Below are 13,903 nucleotides of genomic sequence, written 5' to 3'. Positions count from 1 at the left end.
TTTTCATGATTTGAAAAGGATGAGATATTTCATTAGCAGTTCAAGTCCGTGAGGATTTGATGATTCCAATGGGGTTTTGATCTGAAAGTGAAGAGGAAAGACTATTCGGGCCTGAATTCTTCTGGGATCTGGCCACCATAGACTGCTGGAGGTTGTGTTAACAGTTTGAATCAAGATTAGGCTGTAATACACTATTGAGTCCAAGATAATTAGAACTCTACCCAAACTTCCTTTGGCTCTGATTCATTTTCTTTCCAATGCCTTTTTTGTTGACTTGTGGATGCATACAAATGCCTACTTTTATCGTCTTTTTTATTAGTTCCCTAGCAGGCATCATCAGAGTAATTATTTCCATTGTCATGCATTTAATTTTACCTTGTCTTCCACATGTTGCTACAAGTCATTTGCAAATTCTCACATTGATGCAACAGCATAACCATATTTGTGATCATCAGCTCTAAAAATCAATTTTTCCCTTGTGCCCATAGTAAAAATAATGACAGGTTATATAATGCGAGTTTTATCATGACAGGAGAGCAGAACTTATGTGGCATACTAATTTGTTCATTAAAGTGCAAATGAACGAATTACAATCGAAGGTGGTTGCCTGGTTTCCTTCTGCCTCTGTTGTCCAGAAACGCACACTCCACTCAGATGGGAGGCTGACAAAGATGGAATCTTTGGAGCCCTTGAGGGCACTTGGATTTCAACCCACTTAAAAAGTGATTAAAATGCCACCCTCTAGAGGCAGCAATATTTTTTATATGGGTCCTTAAGTGGAGAGATACTGATTCTGTGGGAAAAGGAAGGAAAGAAGGCAGAAAATAACCTTTTCGGGAGTAGAACTTAGAAATTTGTACCGACATGCCACTCAATGCTTCTTTAATATTTATAGAATTGGCTGCTTGTAAAGGCGTATTGTTTGTGTCTTTGATGAAGTGACACCATAGCAGCTGTTCTAAGTGGATCACAAATTCCATTCTAAACAGGGCATTCGAGGGCAAAGACCAGACTAACTCAGACCTTGAAGTCCAGTGGAAGAGGAGGACAATCACCAGTATATCCATTAGCAAAGCGCCACCCGTCAACAGGACAATATAATCGTGTTCAGGTGGGAGATGTTCACTGTGGGACTGGGGTCCAGGGGAAATCCCAGCAGGAGAAAGAGACTTAGAGAAAAGTGGGATCCATCTGATGTGCAGGAAGAGAGAAGAAGGAATTCTCAGAATGAGAGGGCAGTGAACAGACTCCCAGGGAAGGGTGTGTCCGAGTGTGTCTGGAGGAGTCCCAGAGCCAGCCTGACTAGGGCAGAGAAGGTACGATTAAGGGGACAGTCAGAGACATCGTTCAGGGTCTCCAAGGATGCCCAGGACTTGAAGCAGTTTTCAAAACCAGGAATTAACACCCAGTGGGGCTTTAAGGGCAAAGTGCTCTGTGGTTGACAGGCTGTACAGGGGCGCTGTCTCTCCAGGCGATTTGTCTTCACATCCAGAACCGACAAAGCCCCTACACAAACAGAGAAAAGACATGTTGCTCATCAGAATCAACATTTCAATTATGTAAAATTTGATGGTTTCAAGCTTGCACATTAGCATGGATCTCTCTTTGGGGATGCTGACTGAATTCACTTGTGTAATATATTGTGTTCAATGGTGCAGGCGCCAGACATATTTATTCTCCCGGCAGTGGCAAAGGGCATTGTATTTTTAATTTCGACACTGTGTTTCTTTTGTGTATTTTCAAGAGACATGTTTCTGGGAGTATCTTCTTCAGGCTTCATATAAGGAGGTCTGGTATTTCAAACAGCTGAATTAGCATTCCTTATCTCGTGGTGTGTGGTTAACATAACTTCACAGCTAATAGTGTGGGTTAAAAACACTGCGGAGATTTGTTTCCCAGCATTTACCAAGTGCCATGAGCTTCAAAGCTTTTCTTTCTTGACTGCTCAAATGTTTTGTGTGGCAGTTTCCAGTATTCGTTTCTTTTGGCAGTTGGGGAAACTGCCAAAATGTACCATCAGAAAAGTTAGGTAAATTTCTTATGGTAAGACAGCAAAAGAAATGATGACATCAGGAATCAAATTATACCAATATTATTATTATGACATTAATAATTTATTAAATTATGAATAAATTCTTTGTGTATGCATGTTAAGTTGCTGCAGTTGTGTGTGACTCTTTGCGACCCCTTGGACTGTTTAGCCCGCCAGGCTCCTTTGTCCATGGGATTCTCCAGGCAAGAATATTGGAGTGTGTTGCCATGCCCTCCTCCAGAATATTAAACCATTACTAAAGGTCCGTCTAGTCAAGGCTATGGTTTTTCCAGTGGTCATGTATGGATGTGAGAGTTGGACTATGAAGAAAGCTGAGTGCCGAAGAATTGATGCTTTTGAACCGTGGTGCTGGAGAAGACTCTTGTGAGTCCCTTGGACTGCAAGGAGATCCAATCAGCCCATTCTAAAGGAGATCAGTCCTGGGTGTACATTGAAGGGACTGATGCTGAAGCTGAAACTCTAATACTTTGGCCACCTCATGTGAAGAGCTGACTCATTGGAAAAGACTCTGATGCTGGGAGGGATTGGGGGCAGGAGGAGAAGGGGACGACAGAGGATGAGATGGCTGGATGGCATCGCTGACTCGATGGACGTGAGTCTGAGTGAACTCTGGGAGTTGGTGATGGACAGGGAGGCCTGGCGTGCTGCGATTCATGGGGTCATGAAGAGTCGGACAGGACTGAGCCACTGAACTGAACTGAACTGAAATGTGATTGAATTATATGGTATATATATAAGGTATATTTTTATATAAAATATTTTCACATTTTATTACTATTTCATATTTTAAAATCATTAAAATTTTCACATTTTATATAAAATAGGTAGAAAGACATGTGCTTATGTATATACATATATATAGAAATATATATATGTGTGTGTGTACACACATATATGTACCTGTGCAGAGATATACGTGTGTGTGTTAATGTCTGTATATATATACATTACTGTATAACTCTTTTGTTTGTTTCTTCATTTATTTCCTTATTGCAAATGCAGTATAAGCACCCAGTCCTGAAACTGTGAGCTACACTTGATATCGTGTGTGCAATTAATGGGTCATGGGGAACTTGACAGTGACCCCTAAACTATAGTGAGCTGTGCTGAGCAGTTTATTCGAAAACTCCTCAGGAAACTAAATTCTCCAGTTTATGCCCATCTGTTACTGCATCGCTCTCTGCAAGAAAGTATGAAATCATTTGTCATTATCATCTCCAGATTATGTCTCCCTACTTTGGCAGTCACATTTCTTTTTTATAGGAGTGAGCGAAGTACTCTGGAGAATACAAAAGGGCCCTTCCCTTGGACTGTCCTTCCCCTCCAGTCATCTGTTAGAGACTCCAGAGCTACTTCCTCTGGGATGTTTTTCTTTGTCCCTCAACCAGAAGTTATCTCGCTTGCTCTGTCTCTCTCAAGACTTGTGACAACACCCTTTCTACATCCATCTCCTTTCTACATTGCACTGTACGTGCTCTTGTACATCTCTTCCTTTCTTTATGAGACTTCAGGCCACTTTATGTCTGACTCATCTTCCTGTCCCTCACTGCATCTGTGTGACACAGGGCACCTTGGGAGTCACCACGCGTTGATGGGAACTGCAGGATTGTAACATAGAAAAGGTTTGAGTTCAGCAGAATCAGTGACTTTGGCATGGTTGGCATTTGTTTCCTCAAATTGGTGTTCTAAGGCAAACTGCAAATTTTCTCGGTAAATTCAACAGTTTTCTGGAAATTTGTTTTTGCCCTTGTAGATCTGACCGCAGAACGTGTCCCTCTGCAGCATAGATAACAAGAGAACTCAACAGGAGTTGAGTTTATTTTAGCAAGAGTTAGCTTCTCTCTAACAATAGAATTTTACTTTCAAAAGTTTTATTTACTCTTGTTTAGTGTTTAACCGTGAACTTTGAAAAACACAGTTGCCAGCTGTTACTGGGAGTCCTTTAACTTCCAAAGCTTTGCCCTGGAGGTGTCAGTTTCAGGATCCGCGTGTTTACAGCCCCTTCCTGATCACAAGTGCTCAGCAGTGAGGCAGGATGGGCGTGAATGGAGAGGTCGGCAGGCTTCGGAACAGAGTCGTGCTAGAACAGGGCAAATAGACCCTTCACTTTGAAGTGATAAAGGCTACCCACACTGTAATTTTGCTTCCCAAGCAATTTCAGTCATCTTGGTCGATAGACACTAATCTGAAAGAATCTAAAGTTTGGGGGAGCCATTTTGCACTGAGCTCACTCGAGACCTAAATTCTGTTTTTGTTGTAGACCCTTGACAGTTTGGAAAACTTAATTAACTGAGCATCCCTACGGTGTCATAGAGTTCATATTTTCTTTAAAATCCACCCCCGCCTAATATGGCTAATGTAGACTATCTTGGAGGACTGAATTGCAGATGTGAGCCAGTACTAAAGTGTGGTTACTGGTGGATCAGAGGGCACGTCCACAGAGCTTCATGCAAGATCCACGAAGCTTCTGAGGTTTTAGATTCTGCTTCTGTACCTACCCCAGGAGCATCACATCAGACTGTGTGTTTGTTAGAGGAGGGGGCACTCGGGACCCTGTATCACAGGCGTTCAGGAAGGCAGTACTGGTCACAGTAAGAAGGGCCTTTAGTCAGACAAGGGCCGTGTAGCAACCAATCCTAGATTTGCACTGAAATGTTTTGGGGCCAGGAGTCTCAGTGATAAAATGCACTGAGGTACCTTGTCCTCTGATGCTGTTCTTCACCTTTCTCAATTTCCAGGCAGCACCTTCTGCACAGGCAACTTCTTTAGAAAAATCCAGAGAAAATATATTCTAGAACTTACCATCATTTTGCCAAAATTACTGATTGCCAAGACCAATATTTCTCAAACTGAAGTTGGAGACTGATTCCCTCTCATAGCCTTGCTTAGAAAATCATGTAGCCTAATTTATCCCTCTCCCTTTGTTTTTGGCTTTTTAGAAACTATTTGTTTGCTTCTGCTTCAAAAACTCTCTTTTTTGTGCATGAGTACTCTCTGTCCTCTAAGATGACCTATGATGGGTTTGAGGCTGTAAACCTAGTCATAGAAGCACTGTTTTCCGAGAGACCTGCCACCTCAGTATGAACCACTGTCTCCAGAGCAAGAAGACCAAACAAGTCAATCCTAAAGCAAATCAACCCTGAATATTCTTTGGAAGGACTGATGTTGAAACTGAGGCTTCAATACTTTGGCCACCTGATGCAGAGCCAACTCACTAGAAGAGACCCTGATGCTGGGAGAGATTGAAGGCAGAAGGAGAAGGGGGTCACAGAGGGTGAAATGGTTGGATGGTATCGTTGACTCAGTGGACATGAATTTGAGCAAACTCCAGAGATGGTGAAGGACAGGGAGGCCTGGTGTGCTGCTGTCCATGGGGTCGCAGAGACTCGGAGACTCGGACACGACATAGCGATGAACAACAACAGCTTCATGAGTTATGGTCCATTTTTCTGTGTGAATGAAAAGATGATTAATACACAGGTTAGTAAGGGACTGTTCTCCTAACTTTTAAAAATAGTGTTGCTTTTCTGTGAACCACTAACAATATGCCCATCATGGGTTTTCCTAAGCAAATCAGTAGTTTTTGTATATAAAGCTCTATTTTTTCATAGGAAGTCATAGATGATGTGTCTTTTCTCTTTTAGCTTTATGAAGATGTATTTGAATTTTAGTAAATGGATTTGTCTTGATGTTACAACTCTCTGTGTTATCCCAAAGCAGAGAACATAACAGGGCAGCACACGCTGACCTCTCTTCTCTAGAAGTCAGAGGGTCGGCTTGTGGGCATCAGGCAAGACGAAGCAATTAGATGAGACTGCTCCGTTTTCTTATCTCCTCTCTCTGGCTTGTCTTGCACAGAACAGTTACTCTCCTGTGGGCCGTGCAAGGACATTGAGGACAGTCTGATCTGACAGAGGACCTCCGGGGCCCCTACTGATGGGCCGGAGCGCGGCCACGGGCCCGGAGGCCACAAGTGAAGCAGGCAGAACCCGTTCAGTAAGTTTCTGAGTAGCTCAGCAGAGAAAACTAGCTAGCGGGAGGAGGGAGAGATGAAGAAGGAAGCCATTTCTCTCTTTTGCAAATACATAGACTAGAAAATATCGGTGTAAGAATCAGGCTAAAGGGAACACCCCAGGACTCCTCCTTCACAGTCAGGAGTCACAGATATGTGCCCAGTGTCCACCACCATGTTCCGCGGGCGGTATTCCAGTGGCTGCTTACACTACTCAACTTGCCATCTCGTTTGGCAAGGAACAGCAAATACATTATTTAAAAAAAAAATTTATTAAAAAAAATTTTTAGATTTTTATTTTTAATTAAACTATAGTTGATTTACAATGTTGGGTTAATTTCTGCTGTACAGGAAAGTGATTCAGTTATATGTATATGTACACTCTTTTTAAAAAATATTCTTTCCCATTGTGGTTTATCATACGATACCTTTTTTTCCCCTTCCCCACAATGTATTTTTTTTTCCTTTTTAGCAAAAGCATTCTTAAAAAACAGATGGTGTCTGGGTCAGAGCATCTTTGCTCTCTACCTGTTACAAAGGAAGAGCTAGTGTCTGAAACAAAACAGAGGCTTAGTAAGAAGGAAATGGAAATGAGAGAAATACGAAGGGTTTATTGTAGCTAAGTTTATCGATTTTCATCCTTATATTTTTAAATGGTCTAAAAATACCATCCCATACACATCCCTGCCTCGTATCATCAAAATATTGAATGCCTGCTTCCTTTGAAAATATGACTTGTCGTCAAATGAAATAAATGCACACTTCTCATTAGTGATTAAGAAAAGAATGTTTATTATATGCATTTTAAATTTCTCCTAAATGATTTGACACATTTATTGAAATCTGCTCAAGTGTTAAATTTGCTTCTGAGTAAACTCACCCTTTTAATGCCAATGAAATGCTTCTTTAAAAATCCTGATTGCTCATGACTTGGATGAATTAAATTATTTGATCCATGAACTACACAAGTAGTATTGTTCTTTCTTCTAAAAGTGTCCCTGGCATAGCAGTCAGCCAATTGAATATCAAGAAGCTCTTTTATGTTTTCCACAGAAGTAAAATAAACAGCATTCAAAGCTAGTCCAGTGTACAAACGACTGAGGAATGTTTCTAGGTAATTAAATGTAGCCAGTCGAACCACGGGAATATTCTGAAATAGGTGTGTAGGAAGCACGTCAGTGGTATTCAGGACTTCCTAGAATCAGCAGGGGTGGGGAGACTTCCTTCCCTTCTGCTATGAGGAGTAACAGACAAGACCAAACCCCACCTGGAGAAGAGCAACTGCTGGTTTGGGGGTGCAGCCCCCACCGCATTTGCGTCATAGAGCCCGTGCATTCTAAAAAGCCTGGAACATTTCACGGACAACCAGCAATTAACTCTCCTTGTGGTGACATGCTCAGAGGACACTGTTGAAGTTGAAGTTTAGACGCTGTTATTAGCTAAGGACAATATTTGCAGTCACAGATAGAGGTATGGTTAGTAATCAGAAAGTCTTTTTCATTTCACTTGCCTCAAACACAGACTTTTTTCTATTTGCACTCTGCGGTACTACAAGTGTCCGGAAACAAGGGCAAATGGGCATTGACTGCTCGTCAGGACTTGACTTGGCAAGAGAGCCGGCCCCTGAAGGAGAGGTGATGGAGTTCTAAAGTAGACTGTCGTAGCTGGATAAACAGAGCCTGGCATGGGCTTGTAATAATTACACAGACGGTTTTTTACACCTTGTATCATAACTCAAAATGTGTTTCCTAACTCCCTCATGAATCCTAGTGCTGCCAAGACAAAGGGCCACACTGAGGCTTGTGCTCTGCTTAGTCGATCAGTCATGCCTGGCTCTTTGTGACCCCGTGGACTGTAGCCCTCCAGGCTCCTCTGTCCATGGGGATTCTCCAGGCAAGAACACTGGAGTGGGTTGCCATACCCTCCTGCGAGGGGATCTTCCCAACCCAGGGATCAAACCCAGGTCTCCCACATTGCAGGCGGATTCTTTACCAGCTGAGCTGCCAGGGAAGCCCCTACACTGAGTCTTAAAGCCTCAGAAATCTCTCTCACAGTGCTGCAGGCCTGAGGTCTCTGTGCCCATCCCTTCTCGGGGGCTCAGAGGGAGAAGGCATTCCACACCTGCCTTTGTGCCAGTTTCCGGCGCTTGCCTGCGACCCCTGGCACTCGCTGGCCGCACCCCTCCAGTCTCCACCTCCATTGCTACGTATCTTCCCTCTGCGTGTCTTTGACTCTGTGTCACATATATGTGTATGCAAATATATGTGTATATTTGCAAAATGAAGGACACCATAGTACCCATGGACTGTGGTGAGGATTATAGTGCTCACGTTTATTACAGACATTGAAGCACTGGCTTCCCCCTCTCTCTGTATGTATCTATATACTCACACATAGGCTTCCCTGGTGGCTCAGTTGGCTAAGAGTCTGCCTGCAATGCGGGAGACCCAGGTGCAATCTCTGGGTGGGAAGATCCGCTGGAGAAAGAAATGGCAATCCACTCCAGGACTCTTGCCTGGAGAATCCCACCGACAGAGGAGACTGGTGGGCTACAGTCCATGCGGTCACAAAGAGTTGGAAGCCACTGAGTGACTAACACACACACATACACAGTGTATATACACACGCCCACACAGACGCACACACTCAGTGTGTTTAGGTCAACTTGCACGTGCTACCTGAGCTCATCCCCCCTCCATTGCGTGGTGTGTTCTCAGCTGCGCCCAAGAGTGACACACGTTGTCTACCTAAGAGACCCGCTGCTAATGTTTCAGAGTTTGTACAACAGCAGCTCTCGGGAGGTGTGTTTGTCAGATGGAAAGACATCTCCTGTGCTGGACAGTGAGGTGGTCCAGGCCTCCTTGTCCGCAGCCCCAGGGTCTGTTAGAAATCTTGCCGTTACCCTGCACGTTGGCAGGAAGAAGGATGTGTGGACACTCAGGGAGAGGAGACACTAGGAGAAGGAAAGATGGGACAATAACAGAGTTTTCCTGAGTTCCTGCAGCTCGCTTTCCTTCTATAAATCACGGAGATCCCAGCCTGTCAGAGAGCTCCTTCCCCGGGGCCCAGACTGAGCCCCGTGTCCCCGTCACGCAGTGTGATGGCCCCGCAGCCACCCCGCCAGTCTGTCATGAGGCGGAGACTGCTTCACATCACAGGTGCTGCTGGAGTGAAACTCAGGAGAAAAGGAATCTGAAATAAAAAGAAAGCATAAAGAGGCTGATGCTGAAAACGGACCACTGTGGACTCGAGTGGCCGCTGGGGATGTGGAAAGGGGCCCCGGGGTGCACGGGGCAGAGTGGGCCCCCGCACCTGCAGACCTGCCCCGAATTCTCCGGGTTGACACAGAGGCGGCCTCTGATCCGGTCTGAGCCTGTCTGCAGCCTCGGTCATGGAGGCTGCTGTGTCTGTCTGCTCGCCCAGTCTCTCTCCCATCCACGCTCTGGTTTCTACCTTCAGCAAAAAGGAAAGAAAAGAAGGAGGCACTTAAGGAGCACACGGGACAAGATGCTCCCGTGGAGGGGAGAGCACACGGGTGGGGATGGCCGTCTGGGAGGACAGGATCTCTGAGGACGCCTGGCATCTTTGAAGGAGGGGGACGGGGCGCACTTCTCAGCAGTGATCACGTGGTCCATTGGGAATTGTGCTTCAGTGTTGGCTTAGCTGCATGAATCGGAAAGGAAAGCGTTTTTCTTAATTATGGCAAAAAATTGTAGGGGAACACAGAAAATGTTATACGCTGATACATGCGTGGGCACAGACACACACACACAAGAAACAATGAGCCAGATCCACAGAACAGCTGGTTGTATTGCTTGTACAGGATCAGTTCAGTGGCTCAGTCCTGTCTGACTCTTTGCGACCCCATGAACTGCAGCACACCAGGCCTCCCTGTCCATCACCAACTCTCCGAGTCCACCCAAACTCATGTCCATTGAGTCAGTGATGCCATCCAATCGTCTCATCCCCTGTCGTCCCCTTCTCTGCCTGCCCTCAATCTTTCCCATCATCAGGGTCTTTTCATAAAAGCACAGTATATTCTGACTGGAGCACAAATTGAGTTAGTGGTGAAGGAGAAAGAGAATGGCTTATTCTTTACAATTGGTTTTTATCTTAGCTGAGAAGTGTTCCACCATTACTGGGAAGTAAAGGATGAAATTTCTCATTTTGAGGGAAGAATTGATACAGTTTCTGCAATTCCACTCAACACTCTAGCTCCTCCAAATTTATGACTTGAGCTTCCCTGGTGGCTCAGATGGTAAAGAATCTGCCTGCAATGTGGGAGACCTGGGTTTGATCCCTTGACTGGGAAGATGCCCTGGAGAGGGGGACAGCTACCCACTCCAGTATTCTGGCCTGGAGAATTCCATGGACAGAGGAGCCTGGCAGGCTACAGTCCATGGGGTCGCACAGAGTCAGACATGACTGAGCGACTTTCACACACGCACACACACGTCATTGCCTGCACTTAGGTGGTGCTAGTGGTAAAGAACCCGACTGCTAATGCAGAAGACCTAAGAGTCAAAGTTTGATCCCTGCATGAGGAAGATGCCCTGGAGGAGGTCATGGCAACCCACTCCAGTATTCTTGCCTGAGGAATCCCATGGACAGAGGAGTCTGGCTGGTTACAGTCCATGGGGTCACAGAGTTGGACACATGGGGTCACAACTGAAGTGACTTAGCACACACCACATGTCATTACCATGGAAATCACAGACTCTTCTGTTTCTTCTGGGCGTGATATTTACACAGCAACTTTGAGGAGCCCTGGGCTAGTGTTTCTTAAAGAATGGGTCCATGGACCAGCAGTGTCTGTGTCACCTGGGATTTGTTAAAAATGCAGATTCCCAGGGCCCCAGTTCAAACCTTAGAACCAGAATGGCGGGGGTGGGGGGCAGGAGCCTCTACTTTGACATACCCTGCAGGTGGCTTGTGCACTCATTTCCTTTGAGAAGCACTGTCCATGGAGGTAAATAGGATTATTGGACCACCCGGCATCTTTGCCTGCCCTCTGAGTACCTGGTTAGAATTTGCTACATTTTAAGCAAACCCAGGACATACATCTCTAAGTCAACAAAAAATCAGCAAAAATAATCAGATCAAAGACTAGTGTGGAAAAACCTGTGAATTATTTCACGATGGTTCTCTGTTAGGCTGTTTCACATGCACATCTCCGTGAAAGACGCGGGATCAATAGGCCCAACGGTGCGCAGCCGCAGACATTTCTACGCAAGCTCTCCGTTAAACATCACAGCCGTAGTAGATAGTGAAAATAGTAACTGACCTTAACTAGGGCTTAGTAGGTGATAAGCACTTTTCGAGGAGCTTTGCAAACACTAACTTACCTAATTCTGACAACATCTCCATGACGTGTTATTTGATTTTTAGCTCCATTTTACTGAAGGGAAAACCAAGACTCAGAGAGGAGAGGCCAACGGGCAACGTCACGTATGTCTTACATAACAAAGGCAGTAACCAAAGGCCAACAGGCCAGCTCCAGACGTCACGTCTTCACCACTAGGCATGGCGACTTTACTGTAGGCACGTTTGTGTGATATCACTGGTGGGAACGCCGATCTGTTCAATGCTTTCTTACGGTTACAGAGTCACTGACTGGCAACCCAGCTCTGCCTCACTCCTCGGACTGGTCCACATTCTCCTGTGCCAGCTCCTCCCTAAGTACCAACCACATCAATCAGATTTAGCCTCTTGCGTAAAGGGATTCTACCCCATAGGAGTTGCTGGAGGAAATAGGCGAAATAATCCATAATCCAGTCCAATAATCCGCTGAACTGAAAGAGTTCAATTCTTAGCAAACAGTGAGAGGTCAACTTTAGCAAAGACTATGCATTGTTATGTTAAGTAGACAAAGATTATATTGTATGTCATAGAATTTAAGGTGTTATGCCTAAGGAACATCCCACCTCAGAGATCCTAAAATATGAAAGTATGTGCATCTTTATAATAGATGAAATATGGCACTCGATCCATTTTAGATTTTAATCAGTGTTGAATGTTGGATTGTCCTAGACTCAGCAGTAAAGAATCTGCCACAGTGCATGAGATGCTACAGGAGGCATGGGTTCCATCCCTGAGTCAGGAAGATGCCCTGGAGAAGGTCATGGCAGCCCACTCCAGTATTCTTGCCTGGAGAATCCCATGGACAGCGAGGCCTGGCAGTCTACAGTCCATGGGGTTGCAAATTGTTTAGTTTTGACTAAACAACAACAACAATTTTTTTAAGTTGTTAAGACGTGTGTGACAGGGTTGTAGGTAGGTATGTTTTTAAATTTCTCAGCCATCTGCTAAGGGATTATTTTTATTTCTTCTTATTATTCATTGCACACACGAAACAGTTGGGACGTAGAAAAATTAAGCAACTCAGTCACAATCAAGCTATGAAATGGTGGGGTCAGGATGGCCGTTTGGTGCTTCCGACCCCAAAGTCTTTGTGCTGTGCTGAGATGCATCGACCGTCTCGAATCCCCGGATGCTTTTCTTGATTCTTCGTGGTCCTTTTTCAGCTCTGAGATCTTGACTTTTTCACAGAGCAAATGACTGTAACGATAGACTGAAAGCTTCCGCAGGATCGAGGGAGAGAAAGGACGCGAACACTGAGGGCTGGAGTCGCAGGCGGAATGCAAAGGCTAAGGTGCCCCATCTGCTGCTTCACCAGCTCTGACCTTGCTCAGCAGACGCATCACAGGATGTCAAGCTCCAGCCCTTCACTGGGGAGTCCCAGTGCCCCTCAGCCCCCTCGAGCCTCCAGCTGTGCAGGAAACCAATCACACAGGACGAGCGTGTGGTGGAAGGCAGTGCAGGCTCAGGCCTGGGCTCCAGTCTTCAAACAGTGACCACAGCACATTTTATTCTGCGGCAAAGTAATCACCCTATCATCAAGTTTAAAGAAATAATAGAATTGTGAATTTCCACATCTCACTGTGGTCTAAGAGAGGGACCCCCATACCCAGCATTTTAAAGGACCAGCCCTAGGCTTTCTGACCTAACACAACAAGCTTCTGACCGTTCAGACACCCCATTTTCCAAAGGGCGGGCTACGTCATGAGAGCGGCCATACTCATCCCTGGCCTTTTCTTCTGACGTGTTTTCATAGTTAACAAAAGGAGATGCTTTATTTCATTTCCAGGATGGCCTGCTATTTGGTATAGAAAAGAATGGCATTGGTTTCCCTAATTGATCATTATGTACGAATGTATTAATATTGATTAGTAACAGCCGCTCCTGAAAGAGTTCTTACTTTTCTAAGTTGATTCTCTTGTCACCGTCAAACAGAGTAAGGGGAAAGAAAAGGGCTCGTAGAAGTGTCACTCCCTCAGTCGTGTCCGACTCTTTATGACCCCATGGACTGTAGCCCACCAGGCTCCTCTGTCCATGGGATACTCCAGGCAAGAATACTGGAGTGGGTTGCCATTTCCTTCTCCAGGGGAATCTTCATGACTCAAGGAGCGAAGTCAGGTCTCCTACATTGCAGGCAGATTCTTTACGGTCTGAGCCACCAGGGAAGCTTGAAAAGGGCTTGGGGACACTCCAACTCAAGCTCAGTTACACAACTAAAATTAGCTTTTCCATTCAGAAGAGTCTTGCTTGAATTAGACTGTTGGGGGGAAATGCAGATCTGTTTTATAGTAGATTATCTTTAGGGAACTTTCATAATAAGGAAAATAGTACTACTGATAACTGAGCTCTACTCATGGTTTTGAGTTCCAGGGCATTAACAAGTGAGACTCGGTCGGTTGATAGCATGTAATGAGTTGCCTGCATTTGACTTCCTGACGCTGCCTTAGGAAGCAGGTTGTGTTCTTCTCTGTGTGATTTTA

At 45.0% G+C, this 13,903-nt stretch overlaps 1 protein-coding gene across 4 annotated transcripts in view; it reads left to right on the top strand.

Moving 5' to 3' along the window:
* The window catches only part of NALF1 (NALCN channel auxiliary factor 1), a 606,190-nt gene that overhangs the window by 470,774 nt on the left and 121,513 nt on the right, over nt 1-13,903 (top strand). The gene's annotated exons all lie outside the window — the stretch shown is intronic.

Source organism: Bos javanicus, chromosome 12, assembly GCF_032452875.1.
Source record: "Bos javanicus breed banteng chromosome 12, ARS-OSU_banteng_1.0, whole genome shotgun sequence".
NCBI classification, from domain to species: domain Eukaryota; kingdom Metazoa; phylum Chordata; class Mammalia; order Artiodactyla; family Bovidae; genus Bos; species Bos javanicus.
The sequence above is the reverse complement of the archived record's forward strand: the minus strand, read 5'-3'. Positions and strand labels throughout refer to the sequence as shown.